Here is a 26,399-nt window from a genome sequence, read left to right on the forward strand (position 1 = left end):
CTTGATGTTTTGTTATGGTCTGTTTTGTTTGACCTTTTCAGTCCTAGGTATAGGTAATAGAATCACTAGATCTGGAAACAAGACATGGTGAATTTGGAGGCAGGATTCCGTGACAGATGTTGCCATTAGCCCAGCAAAGAAGCCCTGAGGAGTCTGGGACTTGACACCCATCCCCAGAGTGGTTTTGGACTTGGAACTTGGAGAGACTGTATTACATAGGAGCTGAGCTAATCTGTGAATCTAATCTCCTTCCCCTTTCCAGAGACTAAGGTGGTATAAGGTGATCATTCCTCACAGATGTTGGGGTGGAAGATGTTTGTATGTTTGTTCTTGCTATATCTTTTTTTTTTTTTTGTAAGCAATCGGGGTTAAGTAACTTGCTCAAGGTTACACGGTCAGTTATTTCTGGGTGTGGTGCTGAGTATCTGAGCCTGGATTTTGCTCTTACTCGCTGAGCCACCTGGCCGCCCCATGTTCTTGCTATATCTTTGAAGCAAATATTCCTTTGTAAAAATTAATCTAACTATTAAGTGGTTAAATAGAACTGAGGTGCAAGGGACCCCCTGCAGTTGAGGGGGACATCATTAATGGGCTGGAGCAAGAGCAAAGAGATTAGGTGCCTCCAAACACACTTGGTTTGGATTCTAGAAAATCCAAGGGAAGTGGTAAAGTGTAACACACTTGGTCTTCAGGTATCAGGGTCTTGGGCAGGCTCTTAGATATCTATACCTATGTATGTATAATACTATGTATTGTATAGTATAGTACAAGATATAACATTATATATACATACATGTGCATATACATGTATATATATGTACAAAATAAAATTACATATAATAAAGGAAGGAATAGAAATGGGCCAGGAGAGAGAGACAAGGGCATTTCTTTCTTTTTCTTTTCTTTCCTTTTAATTATTTGATTTTTAAAATTTATAGTTCATATAAAATGAGCTGGAAAAAGTAATGGCAAAACACTTTAGTATCTTTACGAAGAAAGTCCCAAAAAGGGTTATGAAGAGTCATACATGACTGAAACAACAGAAAACAGCAGCAGCAGCAGCAGCCCTTTTGGATCACCTCAGTATAGGGTTAAAGAAAGTCATTGAAATTATTTGAGGGAGATGCAGGTTGGCAATCAGGAACTTAAAAGAATTAAGAGGAACTAACTCTGAGTTAGCTAGAAGCTTGGGACAGAGATGTAGATACTGCTAGTAGAAGAGAGATTTTAAGGATTCGTTTTATTTAAAAAAATTTTTTTGGAGGGGGGAAGGCAGGGCAATTGGGGTTAAGTGACTTGCCCAAGGCCACACAGCTAGTAAGTGTTAAGTGTCTGAGGCTGGATTTGAATTCAGGGCCTCCTGACTCCAGAGCCACCCCAAGGACTAGTTTTAAAGAAAAGCCTATAGGCCCTAATTAGTTAGTTGGCTATTTTGTGTTCCAAAAGAAACTTGGCACCTAGAATCAAAGACTCTCACTGTTGCTTTTTTTCATAATCTGGTGATAATGTATGAGAGCCCAGCCCTTCTAAAAGACTGAAGCTTAGGTAGCAGGGTAAAGCTAAAAGAAAGGTGTAAGAGCTTATTATTCCTTTTCAGGGGAAGAACATCTTTGCTGACTCCATCTGGGGTACAGGAAAGGGAGGAGGGAAATATCAGACAGGTAATATTCAATAAGAAACATGAAACAATATGACAGGATGACCAGTTAGAGGCCCAATAGAGAGCAAACCAGAGAGACTTATGTGATGGATGAATGAAGAAACATTTATTAAATGTTGTTAGGTAACTCTCCAAACCAAAGGTCCTAAGTTCCTCCCACTAAATGATTTGTTTCACCTTGGTCCATTTGACTGGAGGTCAATATATCAAGAGGAAAGGCTAGAAGATAAAAGCTTCATCAGCAATAGCTGATGGGTAGTTGCCAGGCCCCAAACAAAGGGATATGTAGGATAGAGATTTGCACAGCCATAGGGTGACATTGTGTGGCAAATGGAAGACTCAATTAGCCTACCAAGTAAGGCAGTTGGGAGGCTGCGTAATCAGGACAGGATGCCAGGCAATTTGGGGGAGAATGTATTTTCTTTGGGGTCTCAGCAAATTACCAAAGACAGGTTTGTTTCAGTGGGATGTTTTCCCTGTATTAATATAGTCAGAATATCGTAGTGGGGCAGACAATCTCTAAAATAGTGGAGATCTCCTTCAAGACAGAATCTGGCAGACTCATTCTATGTTGATTAAAATACAACCTGAGGCCATTTATACAACCTAGTAGCTCTGTTTTCTAGCCCTCTAAGCTCACTTTTTCTGGGGAGCTGTTTCCTCCAAACTCACAGTTTACTTCTACAATGTTTACTCTGTTCCTGGTACTGTGGGTGAGGGGTGGAGAGGGAAAGCTACCAAACCAAAAACAAATTCAGAGCTTGCATTTAAGAAAGTTATATTCTAATAAAGCGAGAGAGCTTATACTGTGGAGATATGACTGGGAAGTAGTATTTTGGTTGGAAAGTAAAGGAATGGAGTCATATTTGTGGTAGACTGACATACCCTATCCGGAAACAATTGATTTGATTATGGTCAGTCGGCCAATAATCATTTATTAAGTGCCAGTTATATTATAGACCAGATACTGTACTAACCCCTGAGGTTACAAAGAAAAGCAAAAGAAAGTTCCTGTACTTATGGAACTCACCGTCCAATGGAGGAAGACAATACATAAAAGGAAATTGAAAAATAGGTAAGGGTCAGTGGAAGAGGTACCTGACCAGGGTATGATAAGTGGATACATGTAGGAAATGCTGAGATGGCTTTCCTGGATGCTCTCCTTTGATGGAGAATCTCAGAACTTTCCAACGTCCATCTTTTACCCTCTTCAGTACTTTGGCCTGACTTTGTTTTTTTCTTATTTTTCTTTCATAGCCAGGAACCTTAGTGAACCATAGCATTTCTTCAGAGTAGAAATCATTCTGTCTCTAACTATCATGACTCATGACATCAAACAGACAACTTCATTAATTTAAAAGCCATGGTGGGAAATATTTAAGAGAATTGGATTTGGAATGCAGTGGTTTAGGTTTGAATCCTGGCTCTGGCTCTGTTGTTTCTAGTTAGGTGACTTTGGAAAAGTCACTTAAATTCTCTAAGCTTCAGTTTCTTCAACTACAAAATAGAATCAGACGCAATGACCTCTAAGGTCACTTCCAGCTGTAAATCTTATGTTATTTAGGTATTGTGATTTAATTAATAACTCACATTTATTAATCAGCTTATAGTTACAAAGTGTATTCCTCACAACAACCCAAAGAGGTAGGGTGACTATTTTTATCCCCATTTTACAGATAGGGAAACTGAGGTACAGAGAGATTAAATAGCTTGCCCATGGCTAAACAATTTGTGAGTGGCAGATTTAGAACTCAGAAAGAGAGGTCTTCTGACTTTTAATTCTGATGCCTTTTTTTTTTCCTGGTCTATACAGCTATCTCAGAGTTGCATGGGATCTGGATCATGGGGTCTTGAGGTAGAAGGGAAGAAAACAAATGAAGTTCATATCAGATGGATTTGATTTCAATAAGGTAAGAGGCAAAGTAAACTTTAATGAGTTAAAATAAAGCTGTTATTTCATATGAATGTGCATGCAATGCATCTATACCTATATTACAAATGCATGTGTATATATGTATATGCATAATATGTATGCACATCATATGTACACATGTGCATACACATATATGCATGCATTGTGCACATATGTATATATCCTATTTTTTCTTTTTTTAGTTTGTAACTCAAATTTTATCAGTGTGAGGAGCTCCTTATGTAGATCTGAATCTCTTCTATAATTCCCTTATTAGAATGTAGGTTTCCTTCAGGGCAGAGATTTTCTTTGTATCGATATCCTCTATTCCTTATATATACTTAATAAATGCTCATTTACATGTGGTTACCTGGGACCCTGAAAGCTTAAGTGACTTACCCATGATCACATAGTTAGTTTGTGTTCCATTTTGTTGTTATTCAGTCGTGTCTGAGTCTTCGTGACCCCATTTGGGGTTTTCTTGGCAAAGATACTGGAGTGGTTTGCCATTTCTTTCTCCAACTCATTTTACAGATGAGGAAACTTAGGTAAAGAGGATTAAGTGACTTGCCCAGGGTCATACAGCTAGCAAGTGTCTGAGGCCAGATTTCAGGTCATGAAGATGAGTCTTTCTGATCCTAAGCCCAGTGTTCTATTCACTGCACCACCTAGCTGCTCCTTTTGTGTCAGAGGCACGATTTAAATCCAGGCCTTCTTTACTCCAAGGCCATCTCTGTATCCGTCAGTCACTCAGCCAAAAGGATTATTAAGTACTTCTATTGTGTTAGGCATTGTGGTAAGCGCTGAGGTTATTGAGAAAGGTAAAAAGACAGTCACTTTTTTGCAAAGAGCTACAGTCCAATGGGGGAGACAACAATATACTGTGGAGATGTGACTGGGAATAAATTGGAAATAATCAACAAAGAGAAGATCCTAGAATTAAGGGGGAGCAGGAAAAGCTGTCTGTAGAAGGTGGAATTTTAGCTTGAGCTTGAAGGAAGTCAGGGAAAACAGGAGGCAGAGATAAGGAAGGCAAGCATCCTACAAACATATACAAATGAGAATGTTTGTGTCTGTGTATATTTATATATATTTATATATACATACATATATATATACATGTACATACACATATACACATGTACATGTAGCTTTTGCTTTGATCATATTTTGTAACTTGGAGCTTTGGAAGTAGTTTTAAAAAAACTTTTCCATATCCTTTTTTTAGCTGAAAAATATTGATCATTTTGAGTGTCAGTTCTTAAATATTTAAAATATAATCTTTTCCTAATTTTCATATAGCATAACTTCTTTTAAAAATTGTGTTAAAACAGGTGCAGCATAGTGTCGACTTGGCTTTCAGAAGGGATGATGATGTAGCACGTTTTGCTAAGAGAGCTGTGAACACTTCAAATACTCCTGCCAAATTAATTCTAGAATGGAAATAAACCACTAGAAGAACTCAAACATTCTGTTGAGGTCTGCAAGAATCTGGCATAACTGCTAAGGCCAAAGTAGTAGAGGGATGTGAAGTCTTCACTATAGATCTTCAACCTGAGAATCCTTAAAATAACAAAAAGAAATAACATCTAATGAGCATTACTTATAAGATGTAAGTAAAGATCTGGATCAGGTCCCTGCCTGAAGGGCTTGCAAAATCAGTCAGCAAAGTAATTAAAACATAAGAATACTAATTGAGAAGATAAATCTTGGACTCAGAAGTTGGCATTTGACTTGATTTTGAGATTATTCTCCCCTAAGGTCCTTCTGCAATACCTCTTATTGGGGTGGAGATAATGTTGGGTTCTCTGAGGCTTTGCTAGAGAACTCTAAAAGGCCTACCAGGCTGGAAAGATTTCAGGTATGGGCCTGGTAATGTAATATATGTGTGTTGTCTAAAGCCAAGCTTAGCTAAATTCAGGCTTATCACTGCATTGACAACAGAGATAAAACTTTTTTTTTTTTGGTCAACAACTCTCCAGGCTATCCATAAAATTATCAGGTAGGTGTGGTGAGGGGAGTCTCAACTAGCTTCAGTCAAAAGAGTACTCATACCAATAATAGAACATTACAGATTCTTGCAGTATTGAAGCTGAGAAATTAATTTTCTTCTACTCAAGAAACTCTTAGTATGTGTTTACTACATCTGAGCCAAGGCATAATATGATGGGTTGTAGGAGGCAGCTTTGGGGGTATAGTAGATAGAGAACTGAGTCTGGAGTTAGGAAGACCTGAGTTTAAATCTGGCCTCAGATACTTACTAGCTGTTGGACCTTGGGCAAGTTATTTAACCCCTGTCTGACTCAGTTTCCTCATCTGTAAAATGGAAATCATAATAGCATCTATCTCCTAGAGTTTTTGTGGGGAATCAAATATGATATTTGTAAAGCACTTTATAAACCTTAAGGCACTATATGAGTACTACCTATTGTTATTATAAAAAGATATGTATAGTTAGTACTCTGAAAGAGATAGGATGGGGGAATAAGACAAATGCATACAAGTCTACCATTCAAGCTAAGATATACACTGTCAATGTACTTTAGTTTTGGTGCCATAATAGAACAAGCAATATGTCAGACTCAGAGGCAGGAAAGGTTCTCAATGGCTGCTTTGTTCTTTTTGAGGAACTTCAGTGAGTAGAATTTCAGCTATTATTGAGCACTCAGGATCAAGATGGTAGAAGTTAAACTAACTGTAGAGAGTTTCATGTTTGGGTCTCTTTTCTGATTCATCTCAACTTTCAGAAGGAGAAGTCTTTTTTTTTTTCCTACCAAGGGGTCTTCTAGAAATCCCTTACAACTTATCATCTCTCACCATAAATTTTGAAGGATCATGGCTCCAGAAGAGCAGAGTAGTATTTGTTTAAGTAATAAAAAATTACTCACCATGAGAAAGTAGAAATTGCACTAAAGAAAACAGATGAAGAGAAGCTAAATTAGACCAGTTATACACAGAAAAATCTATCTTGGTCCTCCTGACTAAATTTTTTTTGCTTTTTTTTTTGGAGGGAAATTGGGGTTAAGTGACTTGCCCAAGGTCACATGGCTAGTTTTGTGTTAAGTGTCTGAGGCCTGGATTTGAACTCAGGTCCTCCTGACTCCAGGGCCGGTACTCTATTCACTGTGCCACCTAGCTGCCCCTAAAAGTCCACCTTGGAAGGAACAAAATTTTGAGGGCATAGAGGGATCAGTTCCTAAGAAGTTTGAAAGATGATAAGACATTGAATGTTTGGGAAAGAATAACCTTTATTATTACTCAAACAAAGTGACTTAGAAAATTTCACTAATTATGTACCCACAAACTCAATTTTCCACCTTTATGGAGTATTTTTTTTTTTTTACACTTCAAAGATTTTAATTGAGTCTGGGAAGAGAAGATCTTTGTATCCCAGTCATTCTAGTTACACAAGTGAGAGATGGGCAGCTCCTTGGATCCAACAGGGCTGTATTTCACACATAATACAATATGGTGGCAGTAACACCAAACATGAGAGACGCTGCACACAAGACCCAAGACTGGCTTTAACTCATGTATAATTAATCAGGCAATAGCACAGCAAGTCATATAGTGGTGAACAAAAGTGATAATCTTGAGGAAGAAGGTGCTTTTTCTAATGCCCATACTTTTGAAACTCCCACTCTCTTTTGTCCAGCGGGCACACCTGCCTGGTTTTGAACCAGTGGGAGATGGAGTGGAAGTGGAAGGTGTGATTGCAGACTCCCCATGCGGCAGTACATTCTTCAGAGGTGGCAGATGCCTGGTTGGCTTGACATCCTATACAAAGGTCCATAATGTGGTTCCTGCAGATGGCACAGTTGTCAACCACAATATCCCAGGCCCAGAGGGCCACTGCATTCCACTTTTTCACTTTAAAGCACTTCTTGTCGGTGCCACTGTTGGTGCCACTGGAGGTGTGCACATCCATCACTACTGCCATTTTGGAAAGCGAGTCCTTTATAGAGTATTTTTGAGATAAATTTATACATGCATCTTGGGCTTCCTTAAAGATGAGATGAGAAGAGACTGTACAATTTTCACAAATGATACTCTGCAAAAAACCTGATTTTTATAGTCACACAATTGTCTGAAAGACGCAGACTAGGGGTGAGCAAACTATGACTCAGGGACCAAATACAGACTGCTGCTTGTTTTGATATGACCCATCAGATGACATTTGTTTCCATCTCTTTTTGTACAGGCAAACTTCAGTTCATGAGTTATATAAAAACCAGCAGCAGGACAGATTTAATCTGCAGGCTCTAGTTTACCAATGGCTCAAAAAGATCATAGAAGATCCCATATGAATGTGTCAACTATAAAAGATTCTTTGAAAATGTAATAACAAGGGTGATTTTGTTCAATGGTCCTCTGATGATTGGTTTCAAGCAAGGAATAAAACCAGGAGATAGATACTTGACAAAGTGTTTCCCACAGTCATAGAGAATGTCCAGTGTATAGTCCAAATGGTAGAATGATTCCTTGTAGATGGTAAAGTCCTCCAAATGTTCTTGTTGGTGGATAATGTTGTGTTGACTACATAAGTCCCAGAATATTGAAAAAAAATAACAAGAGTATGAAAAATGCTTATCATCCAGACTGAGACATGTAGTTGGATGGACAAATCACAAAACTGGTCTAATGGTTTGTATATCTTGGAGAAAGATTGTAGAGATAATCACGGGCCCAGGGTAGAACAGGAGGAGAACAATTTGGCTTGCCTTTGGGAATTTTATGATACTTTTAATGACCTCCCAAGTTTTTCCCTGAAGCAAAGGTCAACTTTTTCAAACTTTAAATAAAAAATATTCTGGTGATGCTGTGAGTCATGGAATATCACCAAGAATTTAAGTTGTGGTTCACCCAAAGGACAAGGAAGAAGTGTGCTGTGATTAGGCCACAGAATATCAGTAAAAAGAATTGTATAGTATAATGAAGGCATGGTTCCCCGCTCCCAGCTACTCCTTCGACCTCTTCTTTGGAGGTGTGACTCCTTTCGAGCCAGGCAGATAGAAACAATGGAAAGGAAAATGGCGGAATCTCTGCCTCACTAGTAGCTCATTTACTTAAGCCATCTTGATCATTGCTTCCCATTCACTACCTGGAGCAGGAGTTCTTTTTTTTAAATATCTTTTTATTTATTTAATTAAATATTTCCCACATATATGTATACACATTTTAACATTCATCTTAAAAAACTTTGAGTTCCAAATTCTTTCTCCCTCCCACTTCTCCCCCACCCCTTGAGAAGGCAAGCAATATGATATGGATTATACATGTGAAGTCATGCAAAACATATTTCCATATTAGCCATGTTGCAAAAGAAAACACGTACACACAAAAACAAGAAAAAAAGTTTAAAAATTATACTTTGATCTGTAGTCAGAGTTCATTAGTTCTCTTTCTGGAGGTGGATTGCAGCTTTCATCATGGGTCCTTTGGAATTGTCCTGGATCATTGTCTTGATCAGAAGAGTTCACTCTTTCACAGTTGGTCATTGTTACAATACTGCTGTTCTTGTACAATGTTCTCCTGTTCTGCTCACTTTTCTTTGCATCAGTTCATATGCCTTCCTAGGTTTTTCTGAAATCATCAGAAAATCATCAAGCAGGGGTTCTTAACCTATAGTCTGTGAATTTGTTTTTAAAAATATTTTGATAATCATATTTTAATATAATTGGTTTTCTTTGTCATCCCATGTATTTTCTAAGTTTAAAAATGTTATTCTTAGAAGGGACCTTTAAGCTTCATCAGATTGCCAAAGGAGTTCATGACACACAAAAAGGTAAAGAACTCCTGACTTACAGGGGTTCTAGTGTAGTAATTAATATCTCTGCTCTGATAAGTTATAAAAATGTATCAATAGTATTCTACTACTTCTCTGAGCCCTCAGCCATAGATAGCATTCTGGGGAAATGCCAGTTTTAAACCTATCTTTCTACTTTTCTCAGCACAATTGCCCCTATCCACCGTTTTTGACCAGTGCCACACACAGATTATGGTTAACAATGTTAATCACAATTGCCTTCCCAAGTGATAAAGTAAAAAGAAAGATAAACAGTTTTTTTTAAGAAACTGAGAAAAATCTCTCACCAGGAAGTATCAGGCACATACCTCTCAAAAAAAGAGAGAGGGAAGGAAAAAAGGTAAATGGAAAATTTCTAACTTGGTTCTAACCCTGAGAAGTTGGATAGACTCAGGCATGCTTCATGTTTTGAGTCTTGCACTAATGATCTCTCCTGCTACCATGGAAACTATTTTCCGTGGCTTCTTTGCTTTTGACTTAATATTTCTTTTCCTTTCTCTGTTCTCTGTTTCTCTTGCTCCTGTGCCTCCCAGCCTCCCTCATCTTGGCTTCTTCTCCTTCCATCTCCCAATATTTTAGGATGGGAAGTGGCAGCTTCCACAAGTCAGATTCCACGAGCCCCATATTCAGGGTGCATGAGGAGAAAACTGTAGAATTTCTATCTGAAATCCAGGGGCATCCATCTCCAGCATCCCATCTACTTAGAAATGCCTAAACAGTGCTGCATAATGATCCTTTGCAGGACAATTTGGTAGACATGGGGGTACAAAGACTGTGATGAGACATTTCTCAAAGGTAGACATGAACACCATCATTTATTTATTTTTTCAGTTAGATGTGACTTTATTATTTTACTACATAAACCAAAATTTATGTAACAAGAGTGGAGGCAGCAGATGATTCATATTTCCAATTGTGCGGGAGCACTGTCTTGGTTTTGTAATACTGAGCCAACTGGTGAATTTGACTCTTGTTAAGAATCAGATGGAATTTAGAATCCTTATCCTTTCTGTTTCTCTCAAGATGCTTTCAAACAGCAACAACTTTCTTGATCAGGTGATAAAGATCTTTTGGAAGATCAGGGGCAAATCCCTTGAACTTTAGAATTCTCAAAATTTTGTTGCCAGTTATAAAGCATATTTGTTCCATGCCATAAGAAACCCTCAGGATCACATCAATCTGGAGGGCATCAGGCCCTTCTTGGCCAGCTTGTAGATCTGTTCTTTAACATCATCTGAAGTAAGCTTCAGCCACGTGGGCATGCCTTGGCAGTGTGACAGAGCCACCTGGGACAAGCCCTTCACAGGAACTTGCATGCAACTCATGATGGTGACATTTGAGTAGCAAAAGAGAGAACACCATCATTTATAAGGCAGTAGTAGAGAGCCTTACTTTATACCTCACTCTTCTCTTCTTCCCAAATTTGCTACACAGTTTCCTTTCCTTACATACTGAAGAAGTGAAGCTTCCTGGCATATTCACCATGACCATGGACTCATAGGGTAAGTCCCTGAAGCACTTTGGGGGCCAAGGCAATACAGGTGGTCTTGGCTATCACTATCAAATCAACTTAGATATCCTATGTATTTGGGAAGGTTGGGATGCAGCATTACTACTTGAAGAAAAACCATTGCTTTTTCCCAAATGTCAACTCTGATAACCTGTGGACATTGATCAGGGAGCAGAAAAGGGCTAACAACGTAAAAAAAAAAAAAAAGGCACTACCTCCATCGCTGATGTTATGCGTCTGGGTTACTACAAAGCCCAGGGCAAATAGAAGATCACCAAGCAGCCAGTCATCTTCCAGGAGAAGGCAAAGTTGTTTAGCAGGATAGAAGAGGAAAAGATCAAGGGTATTGTTGGAAACTTTTATCCCAGTGGTATAGAATCCAATGTTATTAAATAAAATAAATGCCTTTGAAAAGTAAAGCAATGTAAAAATCACACTGAAACTCTCAACAACTTTAGGTTCCATTTTGTGGGTTCAAATTAAAGAAGAATTTTGACTTTCAGTATTTAGTGAGCACAATAAGCAAATGACCTTCAAGCAAAAGCTATTTCATTGATCTGAGCTGCACATATTATACTAAGCATTAAAAATAAAAGAAAAAGTATATCCTGAATATTTGAAATAGCAGTGGAGGCATAATGTATAAGGATGGAATGACTTTCATTTTGGGGTATTTTTAGCATGTAAAACCAGCTTTTTAAAAAATTATCCCAATTCATGAAATTCAAGGAATGAGCCAAATTACCTTCTTCGATCACCTGAGGAGTTATAAATCATTGGATAAATATTTTGAGATCCTTTTTGTTATTTACAGGAGACCAATAACTTTTAATTTGCATAATACCTCACAATAACCCATTAGAAACTATAAACAATTTAGCAAGCAATACATCATTTAAATTACTTACTAGGAAAAGCCACTCATCCCTTGGAACCTTATGCTAGGCTAAAGGAAATGTGACTGTAAAATGGCCTTTCTTTGGATTTGGTGGAGCTGCTTCCCTTTTTCTCCTTCTCCTGTCCTCCCAAGGAGGGGCAGCAGGGAACACGTTGCTAACTCTTCTCTCCCTTAGTAACCTAGCTCTAGATTATATAATCTGTCATAATTTATTCAGTGTATACTTAACTGAAGTAGCCAGCCCATTGATTTCCTGAACATTTGTTAACTTCCCTCCGAAAGCAGCTGGATTCTTGTTTTGATAAGATAAATTTAAATGATAACACAGTTACTCAGGCAGAGCGACTCCTAGCACCTCCTTTAACAACGATTTTGGAGATAAATCTGCCTCATAAAAAAACAACCAAGTTACACTGGGTACAGATGGCTGAAGAAGAGATTGTAGCATTTTTAAGGATGGGTGCCTCAAGCAGGGACATCAGCTCAGGTCTAAGTTCTGATGTGGGAGGGGAATCTTAGCCCAGAGTCTTACATGACCTGAGAGTAAGGGAGACAAGGCCAAATCCCCAAATGTTGTGACGGACTGTCCTGAAAGAGGTAGGAAGCTATCTCTGCTTCTCTTCAACAGCTTGAGAGGACATTGGAGGGGCAAAGACTATTTCATCTGGAGGAAAAGAAGTAAGGAAATGCCTTGCTACATGAATGGTAGATTGAATGGCCAGAATATCCAATAGGGAGTTAGAGGACAGACATTTGTTCAAATTTTCCCTCTAGCACTTAGTAGCTATGTGATCACTGACCAGTTATCCATCTTCTCTGAGACTTTGTTTTCTCTTTTGCAAATGAGAGATGATAGGGTTTGTAGTGAGTTCAAATCTGATCTCAGACACTTTACCGTGTGACCCTGTGCCTCTGTTTGCCTCAGTTTCATCATCTGTAAAATGGGGAAAATAATAATAATAATATCTATTTCTAAGGGTTGTTGTGAGGTCCAAATGAGATAGTATTTTTAAAGTGCTTAGCACAATGCCTGACATATAGTGAATGCTATATAAAGATTAGTAATTATGATTATTATGCCTGTCTCACAGGATTGTTGTGAGGCTCAAATGAGATGTATGTAGAACAATTTGCAAACTTTACCGTGCTATATAAATGTCAATTGATATTATTCTGGTAACATCCCTATATGATTTCTACAATTAGTAATTAAGGAGATGTGTCTGAAAAATAAGGAACATAATTCTCTTTCTCAATAAGTTACTTTATTTTATGGACCAATTGAAAAGGTAAATATGCTAGACTACTTCTGTCAAAATACTGATGGAGGAGCTGAGACTCAATCTGTTATTTCATTGGTTTGGGAACTCCTGATGAAGAATCTCCCTCTACCAATCCAAATCAGAATCCACTTTGTAAATTATAGTCTTAGAGAGTTTCCTGGAACCATTAAAAGGTTAAATGACTTATTCAGGGTCACACAACCAGTAGATATCAGAGGCAGAACTCAAACCCAGATCTCCTGCTTCTCAGACTGGCTATCTATCCATTACATCATGTTGCCTTTCATACTGTTATATTATAGCATATTATGATATTTAAAGTTTGAATAACAGTTTACATAGAAAAGAATTATCTCTCACTGGTCTGCGGTCCATGGAATGGTTTCAGTGGCACAGTGTTCATACAAAAACATCTTGTACATTATCTGCCAAGCTAGCGTTGTGGCTGATGGCATATCTCTGAAGTATCTATTCTTCTTGTCTCTAGCTCTGCTGCTTTTTGTGGTAGCAGCTCCTATCCCAGCAACTCCTGTTCCCTTCTTGTTTTGGTGCATTGGTGCCAGCATGTTTTCTTCCTCTTGGATGACTTCATTTATTCACAGTTTCTTAGCTGCGAGGACAGTCATATTCATTTCCTTCTACCAGCTCCTAGTTTAGTGTAAATCCTGGGGGAGAGGAAGGAAGGGGTGGTATTGGTGGGAAAGGTGGGTGTTGAGAAAGGGTAAAGTGCTGGGACACTTCTGCTTGAAAACCATCACACATCCATCTCCAGTGTGCTGATCTTTCTGAAAATGCCAACCCATTATTATATTCCTTCCCAGGGTCATAAATTCCATAGTCCCTTGAAAAATCATTACAAGTACATTTGACATCTGCAATTATGCATCATAGCATCAAAATAAGCACCAGCCCTTAACAGAATAAGGATGATTAACTCAACAGACCAGATAATCAACAATTCATTCAATAGACATAGCACAGAATAAAGCATCATTTGGCAGATTGCTCCAGTGTCTAAATTTAATTTAGATCTAAATTAAAAGCAAGGCATATTACATGCACATAGCCCAGTAGTCCATGCAGATCCACAGGATACTAGCAAATGTGCATAAAAGAGAAATAAACAAAGCATTAGCAACATCAGTAGGCTTACAGAATAATAAAGCATGCAAGTCTTGCGCAAATAGAACATATAACACAAAGAAATAAACCAGAAAATTATACATCGCTAAAAGACAAATATGTCTACAATACATTTATGACACTTACACAGAAGTGCTACAGTCCTCCATCAGAACTCTAGTCATGAATTTCTAAACTTGAACTTGTAGTAGATTCAAATTGGCTAGAAGCGTTACCAAAGTGCATTTACTACTCTATAAATGGGGAAATTGCTCAATTTCTCCCCAATTAGGCCCAAGATAACTTTAGATTAATCTACTAATTCATGTGTCCCATGAATCCCAAGATTTCTTAGCAAAACTCTGTCCTTACTGAACATTTGACAATGAATTTTTGGCATCACACTATCATTTGTTGCTGTCAGAGCTCCCCTGAGCTAAAGTCATAGCTAGGTAATATCTCTCAGCCAAAAGATTTATTGGTTGTGAGTGTCTGTGGTCTCTCTAACCTCATAGACTAATGCACATGCCAATGAGTGGTTTTGGTTCTCACCATCAGCAGGTTCAGTGTAAAGTCTATGGCTCAATCCCTGGTGGAATTGTACATGTGTATTAGGAATGTCACAGCTGGCTTCACTAAGATTTTTCTTTCAGTTTCAGTGTCCCCAAAATGCTTTTCAGGGTTGAAACATTGAACCTATGGGTGTCTTTGAGTTTGTAAGGTGCACTTTTAGACTTCTTGATGCTAGTCAAAACTAACATCTTACCAGTATGTTTTCAAAACCTTTGCCTCAGTTCAAATGGATTTGGGCAGGAAATCTGTACATTGAGAAATATTTTACCCACAAATACATTTTAGGTACCCTAGAAACTTTCTGGCTCCAGGATGACTATGCCTATGTACATCTTGTGAAATAGTTATCACTAAAAACCAGCTAATGTTCTTATTATCTTCTTCCAGTGATTGAAAGTGAATGGAAACAAGTGCCTGAGATTTCTTAGTACTTGTATTTTCCAAATGTGTAGCTTAGCTTGGTAGTGTTTTTCTTTGCACACAGACATCATAAACCTCACACTTTTTAGTGACATCTGTAAAATCTGTTTCTTGCCAGATCTAGGATCCTTCCTTGATTTTATCCAAAGTCATCATGTAAAGCTTTCATGGCCATAGAATCATCATATGCCCTGTACCAACTACTTCCTGGTACAATGTGCAGAACCATTAACTGGTTGTTACAATACTGATAAAACAATGGTCACCGTGAATGCCCTTACATTCTCTCTTAGCTCTGTGTGTTAGGAATGGGGCAAAAAAAATCCACTGCACACTTCTGACTTTTGCCTTTGTTTCCACAGTAGTGTGTCTTCTGGGGGCTGACCCTTTGACCTTTTAGCATCACCATCTTATTTCTTGCCTTACATCACTTCTTGCAGTCCATCTTCAGATAGCTATTCTTGCAATTTGTCATTCGCAGACAACTGAGCCAGAGGTTTGTTCAATGAAATAAGGTTCACATATCCTGCTGACATCCTGACTGGTGGATATCACAAACTTTCAGCTTCAATGCCCATCTACTCGCAGCCCGGATCCCTTAGTTTCTTTTATGGATTTCTCTCTTCCTTCAATGTCACCACTGCTTTGGAATAAGAGTATCTGCATCTACATCTTCCACAGACACTAACATAGACTGAATTCATATTTGGCCACTTCTGCTACCCATCTTGAGCTTCCACCCTTCTAGTCCCCATCTCTTCTTTTTGTGATGGGAGTGAGTCCTTATCTGAGAAGCTCCCTCCTTTCTCCCACTATTTTAACTACTGCTAGATCTGCCATGTTCTTTATCTCTTGGGTGGCTCAGATTTCCCACAATGCTTAACCTGGGGGTCAAAGGGTAGTGTCCATATCTCATAAGCTCCTTAACACCAGTCTACAGGTTAGGACAATTTCCCACAACCAAAAAAAATGGAAAATGCTCTAATACTTTTGCATAAAAATAACCCAGGTAGCCATTTCCAGCATCCTTGGCAGTACCAAGGCAGGGCAATACATATATAATTTCATGAGATCTTTACAACAGTCCTGTGAGGCAAATGCTGTGACTCAGGATGCAGTTGATGACCAAGCTCTAAGTGTTACACAGTGCCTGCTTTGACTGCCTTCTTGGCTTTTGGAATAAATTGTTCTCATCCTGATCTCCTGAACTCACTGATGGGTTTGAGGTCTGCCAGTTACCCTTATCCTGGCTTAAGCTCATCTGCTGAGATGGTTTTATAGAGGTGTGGCCACTAAGCATGCTATAACATCTTGGAATCATAGATGTAAGTTAAGCTGACAGGACCCCAAAGGTGGATTAACATCTCTGAAAAGGGCTGGCAAGCCCTCACATCTCAGGTGGTAGTCCTCCCTGAATACCCACCCACCCCCACATAGTAAGTACTGAATAATAATAATTATTAAATATTTTAATTAATTTGTATAATCAATAAATAATAATCAATTATATAATTATAATTAAATATTAAATAAAATATTATTATATAATAATAATAATCACTGATTGTTGACTGACATAATTTTTGTAGAAAGAGATTTTTTTTTGGGTCCCATTCCTATCACATAGAGCTAAGGACTAGATAAAAGAGAATGAAAGGATATTTATGGTGACCATTGTTTTATTAATATTGATTTGATGACTGAACCAGTGAAATGAACTGTCAGATCCTTTACTCACCTGCCAAAATAATCTTCCTAAAGCACAGGTCTGACCACTATCTCACTCTCTTGATGAAGGATCATTAATGCCTCCCTATTGCCCCTAGGATCTAATACAAATTCTCCAGTCTAGCATTAAAAACCTTTCACATAGTTTCACTCGGGCTTTTCTATTCTCATTTAAATTACTCTGCATTCCAACCAAGTTGTTATCTACTTGTGGTTCCTAGAGCTCAGCATTCCATCTCCCAAATCTTGCCTTTGCACAGCATTGAATATGCTCCCTTTTCACCTCCACATTTTAGAATCCTAAGCTGCAAGGCTCAGGCCAGGAGGTATCTCTTTCCTTCAGGGAGTCTTTTATGAAATGCCTAGTCATTAGTGCTCTTTACTCCTCAAATTATCTTGATTTGATTATCAGTTTTATTTCCTTCCAATAATGTGGAAGCTTCTTGAGGGTAGAGGCTGTTTTTTTCATTTTTGTCTTTATACCTTTAGAACCCATGGGAGGAAGGACAGTTCTGAAGTAGTGTCTCTGTCCACAGGCTCCCACCTGTGATGAGAGAAAGGGACTAATGAGGTATTTAATGTGCTACTTAACAGGGAGAAGGGAAGTACAGTGTTAATTCCTCAGGGTACCATACTTGGCAATGAAAGGTGCTTGGAGAGCTAAATCAAAGGGATTCATTCCAAAGTTGTAATTCCTCAAATATGCAAATTGAAAATTAGAACAGTGCCAATTTGCCGCCTGGCTGTTTTTCACTTCTGACAGAAACTATAAGTTATAATCTGTCTAATTCTTCCCTTCCTGGCACAGAATGGGCATGTGCTCCTCTGAATATGGAGGGGAAAGGACTCTATGTCCCAATTTCCATTAGTGGCTTTCATTTATGAATGATGAATGCATGAATGAAAGATGTATTAAGCACTTACTATGTACCAGACACTCTGATGGTGATACAAATATGAAAATGAGCCAATTCTTGTCCTCAAAGTCCTTACATTCTAGCAGAGGGTAGAGCACAGGTAGGGGGAATGGAGGCTAGTTGACAGATGTGGTAGGTTACATGTTTGTGTTTACTTAACTACTAATTACAAAAGCTCAGTTCTGGGGCAGAGTGTCAGAACTGAGTTGGTTAATTCCCTACAGAAGGAGGGGAGGGTCTCTGGAGGTCTGGTTTGGTGGGAATGATAGGAAGAGTGGCAGGATGGCTGGAGAGAGGTCTGGCTAGGCTCAAGTTTCCTTGGATGGCTGGATAGGAACAGAGAATCACAAAATGACAGATATTAAGAGTTGGAAGACACTATAATACTCCTTTGTCCAACCTGTAGGATGAGGAATGGGACTGGACCTGTAGTTTTATTGAAATAAAGACTTTCTAGATGAGGAAATCCCCCCTTCCAAAGCAGGTCTCCACTTCCTCTTCAACTTATACTCTTTGAGAGTTGCCTATAGCCCTGAGAAGTTAAGTGACTTGCCCACAATTACACATAGCCAGTAAGTGTCAGAGATAAGACTTGAACCTGGGTCTTCCTGACTTAGAACAGCTTTTTATCCCCGATATCACACTGCCTGGAAACCCATACCTAAAAGGAATCCCCACTATAACATAATTGATGAATAGTCATCTATCTTCTGTCTGAATATGTCTAAGGAAGAGGAATCCACCACCTCCTGAGGCATTTGTTTTTCTATAAGATGCTAAGGCAGTGCATGGTTTGGGGCCAGTTAAATTCAGTAGGGTAAGTGTGATGTACTCATCCACCAGAGCAGGACAGTTCAGTTCCAAGCAGCGTTCCCAAACTGAGTGGATTAATGTCCTTAGGAAGGAGATCAAGTCTTATATCATGAGTCAGGCAATGGCAAAGAATTTGGCAGGATGCCTGATTTTTATGGATGACTATATATTAATGTCTTTTCCCCCAACTAAATTGTAAATTCCTTGAGAATGGGGTCTTAGTCATCTATCTTCACATGAATTATCCTTGATTGGGGATTATCCTAGGGAGAATGGTTTATGGAAAAAATGTAAATCTTTTCTATAAACTAGGGACCTTTTTTAAATTTTCACAACTCTAATGCAACAGAAAATGAAAGGGCAGGAAGATACTTTTATTCTTCCTACAAAACAAATCAGACTGACCCTTGGCATCTCATCTGAACATCTGTCATAATGGGATTTATTTTTTTCTCTTCTTAATAAGTACTAATTTCACCTAAGTTAAACATGATACGAGATAAAACAATGCTCATTGGGAAAACAGACTTTATTTGCTTATTTCTGTTGGAAGACAGGGGATTTAATAATCTTTCCTCAGGGAGGAGGCCAGCTTTGTAAATAAATATTTCAAGATAGTACCATGTTTCCCCGATAACAAGACACTGTCTTATTATTTTTTTTGGAAAGAAAAACACCAGAGGGCTTATTTTCAGGGGAGGGCTTATTTTAATGAACATTGACAGCAATTTTAATAAACAGGTAAATGTGAACAAAAAAATGTACCTTTATTCAATAAGCAAATCACTGGGGAAGAACAGAATGACGCGCTCACTGCTGCAGCTCTGATAGGATGCAGCTCGGAGCGCAGCGTGCGTTTCACCTGGGAGGGGGAACAGTGCATATAGAGGGTACCGTAATATAGCGTGTAGTGCAGGGGATCACCTTCACTACAGTAGCAATCTCAATAGGGCTTATTTTCGGGGGAGGGCTTATTTTAGAGGAATCTTACACAGTAAGGGGAGGGCTTATTTTCGGGATAGGTCTTATTATCGGGGAAACATGGTATGCTTATCACCTCCACAAAAATCCTACTCTGATGCCTAATCATTCTGTGGAGAGCTCTCATTTTTCCTAGACTTTGTCAATAGCTCAAAGTCTAATAGGACAGACCACACTGGGAGTACAAGGGACCAGCCAAGCTAGGAGTGGAGAAGCTTATGATCAATAGCCTGACTAATTAGTGATTAATTCTTTGGCCATGACAATTCATGAAACAAATTAAAATATAAGAAAAATACCCCTCAGTCCTGTATGACCACCTTTTATTTTTTCAGTGGCAGTGACAGAATTGGGAAAAAAGGAGCAGAAGATACTAAGAATTAGTATTTTTAGACAATCTGTAAATATTAATTTAGCTGTTGGTGTTCTAAGAGTTAGGTCCTTCTTAGTTACCCAACTCTTCTCTAGCTATGTTCATTTTCTTGGTGACTTTATCAGGTCCCATAGTTTTAATTACCATACCTGTGCCAATGACTCAGATCTATATATCCAGCTCCAGTTTTCCCCCTGAGCTACAGTCTCACACCAACAATTATCGATTGATCATTTAAAAGTGGATGTCCCAAAGACATCTCAGACTCAACCTGGTCAAAATAGAAGTCAACTTCTTTCCTTCCAAACTCACTCTTTTTTCTTCTTTATTTCTCTTAAAGGCACCACCATCCTTACAGTCTTCCAGGTTTCTAACCTTGTTATTTTGCTCTCTTCACTCTCACTCACTCCACATTTCTAGTCAGTTGTTCTATCTTTCCTCTTCAACATCTGTCTCTTGCATCTAACTACTCCCTGTTCAGACAACTACTACCTTTAGTTCAGATTCTCTTACTTTATTGTGACAACCACTTATTTGACCCCACTGCCTCAAGTCTCTCACCATTTCAATCTATCCTATACACTGGTACCAAAGTAACTTTCCTTAGATGAAGATCTCACCATGTTCTCTCCTGTACTCAATATAGTTCAGTGGTTTCCTATTGCTTCAAGAATAAAATATAAACTTTTTAGTTTTTAAAGCTCTTCACAACCCTGTCTCAATCTAGCAATAATGTCCTTATTGGACATTACTCTCCTCCCAGCACTCTGCAATCTAGTCAAACAAACTTCTCTTTATCCCTGTCACATGACATTCCTCCCCTACCCCCCCACCCCCCCCCGCCCCCCCCCCCCCCCCCCCCCCCCCCCTTCCATCTCTGCTTTTGCTCTGGTCATACTCCATGACTTGAATTAACTCCCTCCTTCCCTGTGCCTCATGGAATCCTGCTCTTCAAGATGCAACCCAAGGATCAGCTTCTATATGAAGCTTTCCCTGATCACCTCAACTACTTTTTCCCCTCCCCTTTCAAACTTTCTTGTATTTAACCACTTTCTATTTATTCTGTATATACTTACATATTTAATGTCTGTCTTGCCCATTAGGCTGTAAATTCATTTTGAGTAAGGATTATTTCATTCATTGCTAGTTATATCTCTAATACCTAACCTAGTGCCTGGAAAATAGTAGGCTTTTAATAAATATATTTTCATTCAGTGAGTGACCAAACAATGGGTGAATTGCTAGATGAAGTTCATGGTAATGATCTTGACATCCTCACAACAAACCAGAAAACAAACAAAGAAAAAATTGAAGCTAAATGAACCTTGTCTATCAATACATTTTTTTCTTGGATAGATACTGACAATGAACGATCAGTTAGGTCCAGAACTAAATAGGAGGAGGACAATGGCCTGGATTGCCTTTGGGAAATTGCGAAGTTCTTTTTAATGATCCCAGTCTTTTTCTAGAAACAAACTCCCATCTTTTTACTATTGGTATTCTACCCATGTTGCATAACTATGAGTCATGGAACAGAATAACCTTCGACGCAATGAAATAGAGGATCACCCAATAGGCAACAGAAAGGTAAGTGGCAGGCATGAACAGGTGGTATCACATTACAAACAATGAATTGAAAAGAAGTCATGTCATGAGTGAAAAAGAAGACTGCCTGGTCATGAGATAAGAATAACTCACAAAGTGCTCACATGCTCCTTTGATACTAGGAGGAAGTGAGAAAGGCTTCCAGTATGTTGGGCAAAATTTTAGGACACAGATGGGATGGGAAGGCATGGATGATTTGTGATCTGTTTCATTGGAAGTAGTATTAATATCAATAAGATCAGAGATCCACTGGGGGCATTTAAATATTAAATATAGCTAGACAGCTCCATGGTGCAATGGACAGAGTATTGGACAGGGAGTCAGGAAGACCTGAGCTCAGATTTGACCTCGGACATTTACTAGACGGTAACACTTTGCCTCAATTTGTCTTACTTTCCTCATCTATAAAATGGTTGTAGTGATAGCATCTACCTCCCAGGATTGTTGTGAGGATAAAATGAGATAATATTTGAAATGTACTTGGAAAACCTTAAAGCTCTACATAAATAATAGCTATTATTATTATTGTTATTAACTATCAATACTTTGAGGAATGCATAGAGAGGGCTAATTACTTTAGAGGAGAATTTTCCAAATTATAGGTTATTCTTTTATAGGATGTATGAGACCACAGATTGTGAGAGATGAAAAAAATATATAAATATATACAAAGACACACACATATATACATATATATGTTTTTGTATGTATGTGTAATATATGTATATCTATTACATACACATATAGTATTAGTAGATATTACCAAATAAAATTCCCTCATAGATGCATCCATTTAAAAAAAAATGGAAACAAAGTTCAAATCAACGTCAGTGAAAGCAAAACTAACTCAGCAACTTCTCAACTGACAGTGTATGAGGCATAGTTGTTATTTAATACAGTATGGCAACATCAAATTTGAGTTGGAGTGTGCCCAATCTCAACACAAGTACAACTGGTAAACATCACTGTCAGTGGGTTGATGAGTTGTTTCCTTGTGCTTATGAATGCAAAATATACAAACTTAATGTTAGACAATATTTCCCCCTGTGGAAGTTTAAAAAAATGATAATCATCAGATTTCTCAATATAATTTTCATAGGAAGAATTTTATTAATAGATTATTGTCAATATAATTTTCTTGCACATTTAAGAATTGTGTGTTATTATAAAAATTGTAATACATTCTGAATTTCATTTGAATAAATTATAAACTAATTATTTATGAGCATTTTTTTAAAATGGAAAGTCTTGGGTATGGGTAACACTATATAAAGTCCTGGAAAAGGGCTCTTTTAAAACTGTGTTTAGAAGTCAGACATTCATATGGCATGCATATCAATACATTTAGTCCTTAAAAATGTATTCTTTTCATTTCTCCATCTTCCCCCATTGCTCTGTATTTAGATATGGGAGAGCTTAAACAGGAAGGCATGTGGGAATGGTTAAGTCCACAGGGACAGAAGACATATTGCAAAAATGAATCCTGACTGAAAACACTCCTGGGCAAGTTTTCACATGCCTTCTGTGTATGTGGGAAGAGGTGAGAGGATTAAGGGATGGTGGAAGAAATACTTTTTGAGGTTATTAGCTATTTGCTACCACATTATTTTGCTTGGTGAAAACGTACAATTAAGCTGCATGCTGATATAAATTCCTTTTGGCACTGGAGTTAAGATTTGTAGAAGAAGAGACAATCAGCTTGCTTATTTATTCAGAATTAAGCAAGCTGTTACTGAAACTGTTTAACTGAAAACTTAAAAATATTTTTGGGGAAACTCTCCTGAACTCTCATTGCTCAGGGGATTTTGTGCACAATCCCATTATCTTTAGCTCATTCCATCAATATGAGTGACACCCTTCTCTCCTTCTGGTCTTCTGCTCCACTGGCTCACAACAGCTATTCATTCTCAAGGTTAAGCTATGATGATGAGCTTTGCCAACCGAAAGTTTGGGGCCATGATAATCTTTCTCTTTTAGTGCAGTTGTTGTATACTGCCCAAGGACAGAAGCATACTGGCCTTTTCACCCTTACAATCAATTGTCCTTTGGGATTTCACTTTTCTGGATCTCAGCTTTCTCATCTGTAAAATAAGGGGACCACTAAAATCCTACATAAGGAGGAGGTGATTTTGAAAGTCCTTTCCAGCTCTCAATTCCTTGCTTCAATGTCCTGACTAACCTGGAAGTAGGAGGAATAAAGAAGAAACAGTTACAGGTCTACCTCATGTAGTCGATGAGTCTCTGAAAAACTGTATGCCAATGGAAGAATTTAACTGAAATAAACCAGGGGAAGCTTGATAATGAGGATGGGGATGATAATGGAGACCTGGTGGAGGAAACCAAAATCAGATGGGAGTAAGACGAGATGTGAATCATTCTTGTTGTCCTGTCTTCCTCTAGAATTATACAGAGGATGCTATGCTCTCAGTGAGAGGATGAGCTTATACCCTAGAATTTACTTAGCTTACAAAAAAGCATTATCTTCATGTACAATAATCAAGTAAACAAGCATTTATGAAGCTCCTACTCTCTGCCAGGCACTGTGCCAAGCACTGACCACTAAACATTGAAAATGGGGTGGCTAGGTGGCACAGTGAGTAGAGCACCGGCCCTGGAGTCAGGAGGACCTGAGTTCAAATCCGGCCTCAGACATTTAACACTTACTAGCCATGTGACCTTGGGCAAGTCACTTAACCCCAATTGCCCTGCCCTCCCCTCTTCAAAAAGCAAAACAAACAAAAAACCCATTAAAAATAAAGGAATAATGGTAGGATGGCATCCTGTCTCAGAACTGTTTCTGTCTGAACCCCAGTTAAAAAGAGAAGATTGAGACAACAGCAACAGATAATTTACTTATCATTTTAAGTTTAATGAAATTATATATCCTACATCAGAGGCGTCAGACATAGCATCCATGGACTGTACATGGCCCACAATCCTCCCAAGTATGGCCCAAATCAGATTAAAATGTAATGGGGAAATACTTAATAAAATAAATAAAATACAATAAAACATAGATAATATTAATATGTGGCTTTCTAAGTTAATATGTAGCCTACAGGGATCCTTATTTATGATTTAGTATTCTTTTCTATTTGAGTTTGATGTCATTGCTTTATATCCTCACAGCCCTGAAAGGTTGGTCCCATTATGATTTCCATTTTACAGATCAGGAACCTGAGGCTCTAATAGGTTAAATTAAATGTTTAGGGTGACAATTTAAAGGAACTCAGAAGTGAATTTCTCTAGTAAAGTAAGTAAATCCCTGAATCCCATACTTATTTTATATGTTATGTACATTCAGATATGTTGACACAGTTTTCTTAAAAGAACACGTCTTAAAATACACATATTTTCTTCCCTTCCTATATTTTACATGTTTCTCTTCTTATCTTAATATCCATTCATTCATCTGTCTGATCAAGTATTTGTTGTTTTTGTTCAGTTGTGTCTGACTCTTTGTGACCCCATTTGGGGTTTTCTGGGCAGAGATATTGGAGTGGTTTGCCATTTCCTACTCCAGCTTATTTGACAGATGAGGAAACTTTGGCAAACAGGGTGAAATGACTTGCCCAGGTTCACATAGTTAGTAAGTGTCTGAGACTGGATTTGAACTCAGTCTTCCTGATTCCAGGCCCAGTGCTCTATCTACTGTGCCACCCAGATGCCCCCAGTAAGTACTTAAGAATCTATTCTGTGAAAGGCACTGGAGGGTGGGGCTTGGGGGGGAGATGATGACAAAGCAGGATCAGATATAATCCCTTTCCTAAAGATACTTACATTCCATTAGATATATGTATTTCTTAAATTTAATAAAGTATCTTTACAATTATCCTATCTGGTGCAGTTCTGTGTACTGTTTATTAGGAGTTAAATGGGAGAATGTCTCCCTCTAACTGAGTATTGGACACTTCTCTTGGATGTCACTTCCTTCATGAATTTGACTGTCTCCGTAGCCTTGTTCAGGTTCCTGGGTTTGGTACCTAATAGCTTCTCTCTTGTCCTTGGGATCCTGATATCCCACCTTTCCTTCTCATTTACTGCTTAACAAGCCTCCCACCTGCTATTAACTTGTTCTCATACCCACTCAGCTGTTCAGTTAATAAGCAGATTTTAAGCCCTTACTGTGTTCCAGACGGTGTCTTAGCTCTTTACTAAGAACTGGGGATACAAAAAATGGTCCCTGCCCTCAAGAAGCTAACATTTGAATAAGCAAGACAACCTGTAAATGGCTACATATTCTGCTCTGGGCTTTCTCTCCAGTGGTCCTCATTTTTTTTTCCATTGCCCCTTCGATACTCTGATACTCCTATGGTCTAAGTGGTCCACCATTTGTACCTCCTTTGGCTACCCAGTTTTGTCTAATTGCACTCACTCAGTGGGGCAAGAAGTGAACTGGAATTAAAATAAGTCAAAACAATATAGAAGGAGTTGAGCAGTTTTCTCCTTTCTCTATGAAAATTTGTTATATGTTGCTTCTGCATTTGGCAAGAGGGGTGGTCGGAAAGAAATAGTCCTCACTCAGAGCATTCCAAAAGAAATCTGGAAATTCTCTAATGCCTTTTATTGCTACATATACTGTTAGAACACTAATGCCCCAGGGAGCAATCAATGTGGAGACTGAAACCTGCAATTGCAAATAATAATAATTACACATGGGAGCATTTCATTTTTCATGTCTTACAGAAATACTGCTGTGCAAATTAGTATTTAGAAACCAATCTCAGGGCTTGAAAGAAATAATGCCCATGCAAAAAAAAAAAAGAAATAATGCCCTTGCCAATAAAAATATATCTGT

The 26,399-nt window shown here is 38.3% G+C and overlaps 1 long non-coding RNA gene and 2 pseudogenes across 1 annotated transcript in view; 1 reads left to right on the forward strand and 2 right to left on the reverse strand.

Annotated features, from left to right (window-relative positions):
* LOC138145291 (uncharacterized) overlaps positions 1-26,399 on the forward strand; it is a 171,336-nt gene that overhangs the window by 66,894 nt on the left and 78,043 nt on the right. The window contains exon 2 of the long non-coding RNA XR_011164173.1: positions 3,474-3,570. This is a non-coding gene — a long non-coding RNA (uncharacterized lncRNA). The remainder of the gene's footprint in view (positions 1-3,473; positions 3,571-26,399) is intronic.
* LOC138145289 (E3 ubiquitin-protein ligase RBX1 pseudogene) lies at positions 7,008-7,522 on the reverse strand (annotated as a pseudogene).
* LOC138145290 (small ribosomal subunit protein uS15-like) lies at positions 10,036-10,831 on the reverse strand (annotated as a pseudogene).

Source organism: Petaurus breviceps, unplaced genomic scaffold (genome assembly GCF_028583685.1).
Source record: "Petaurus breviceps papuanus isolate PSGF00001 unplaced genomic scaffold, PetGlider_PUasm1.0 90734, whole genome shotgun sequence".
In the NCBI taxonomy this organism is placed as follows: domain Eukaryota; kingdom Metazoa; phylum Chordata; class Mammalia; order Diprotodontia; family Petauridae; genus Petaurus; species Petaurus breviceps.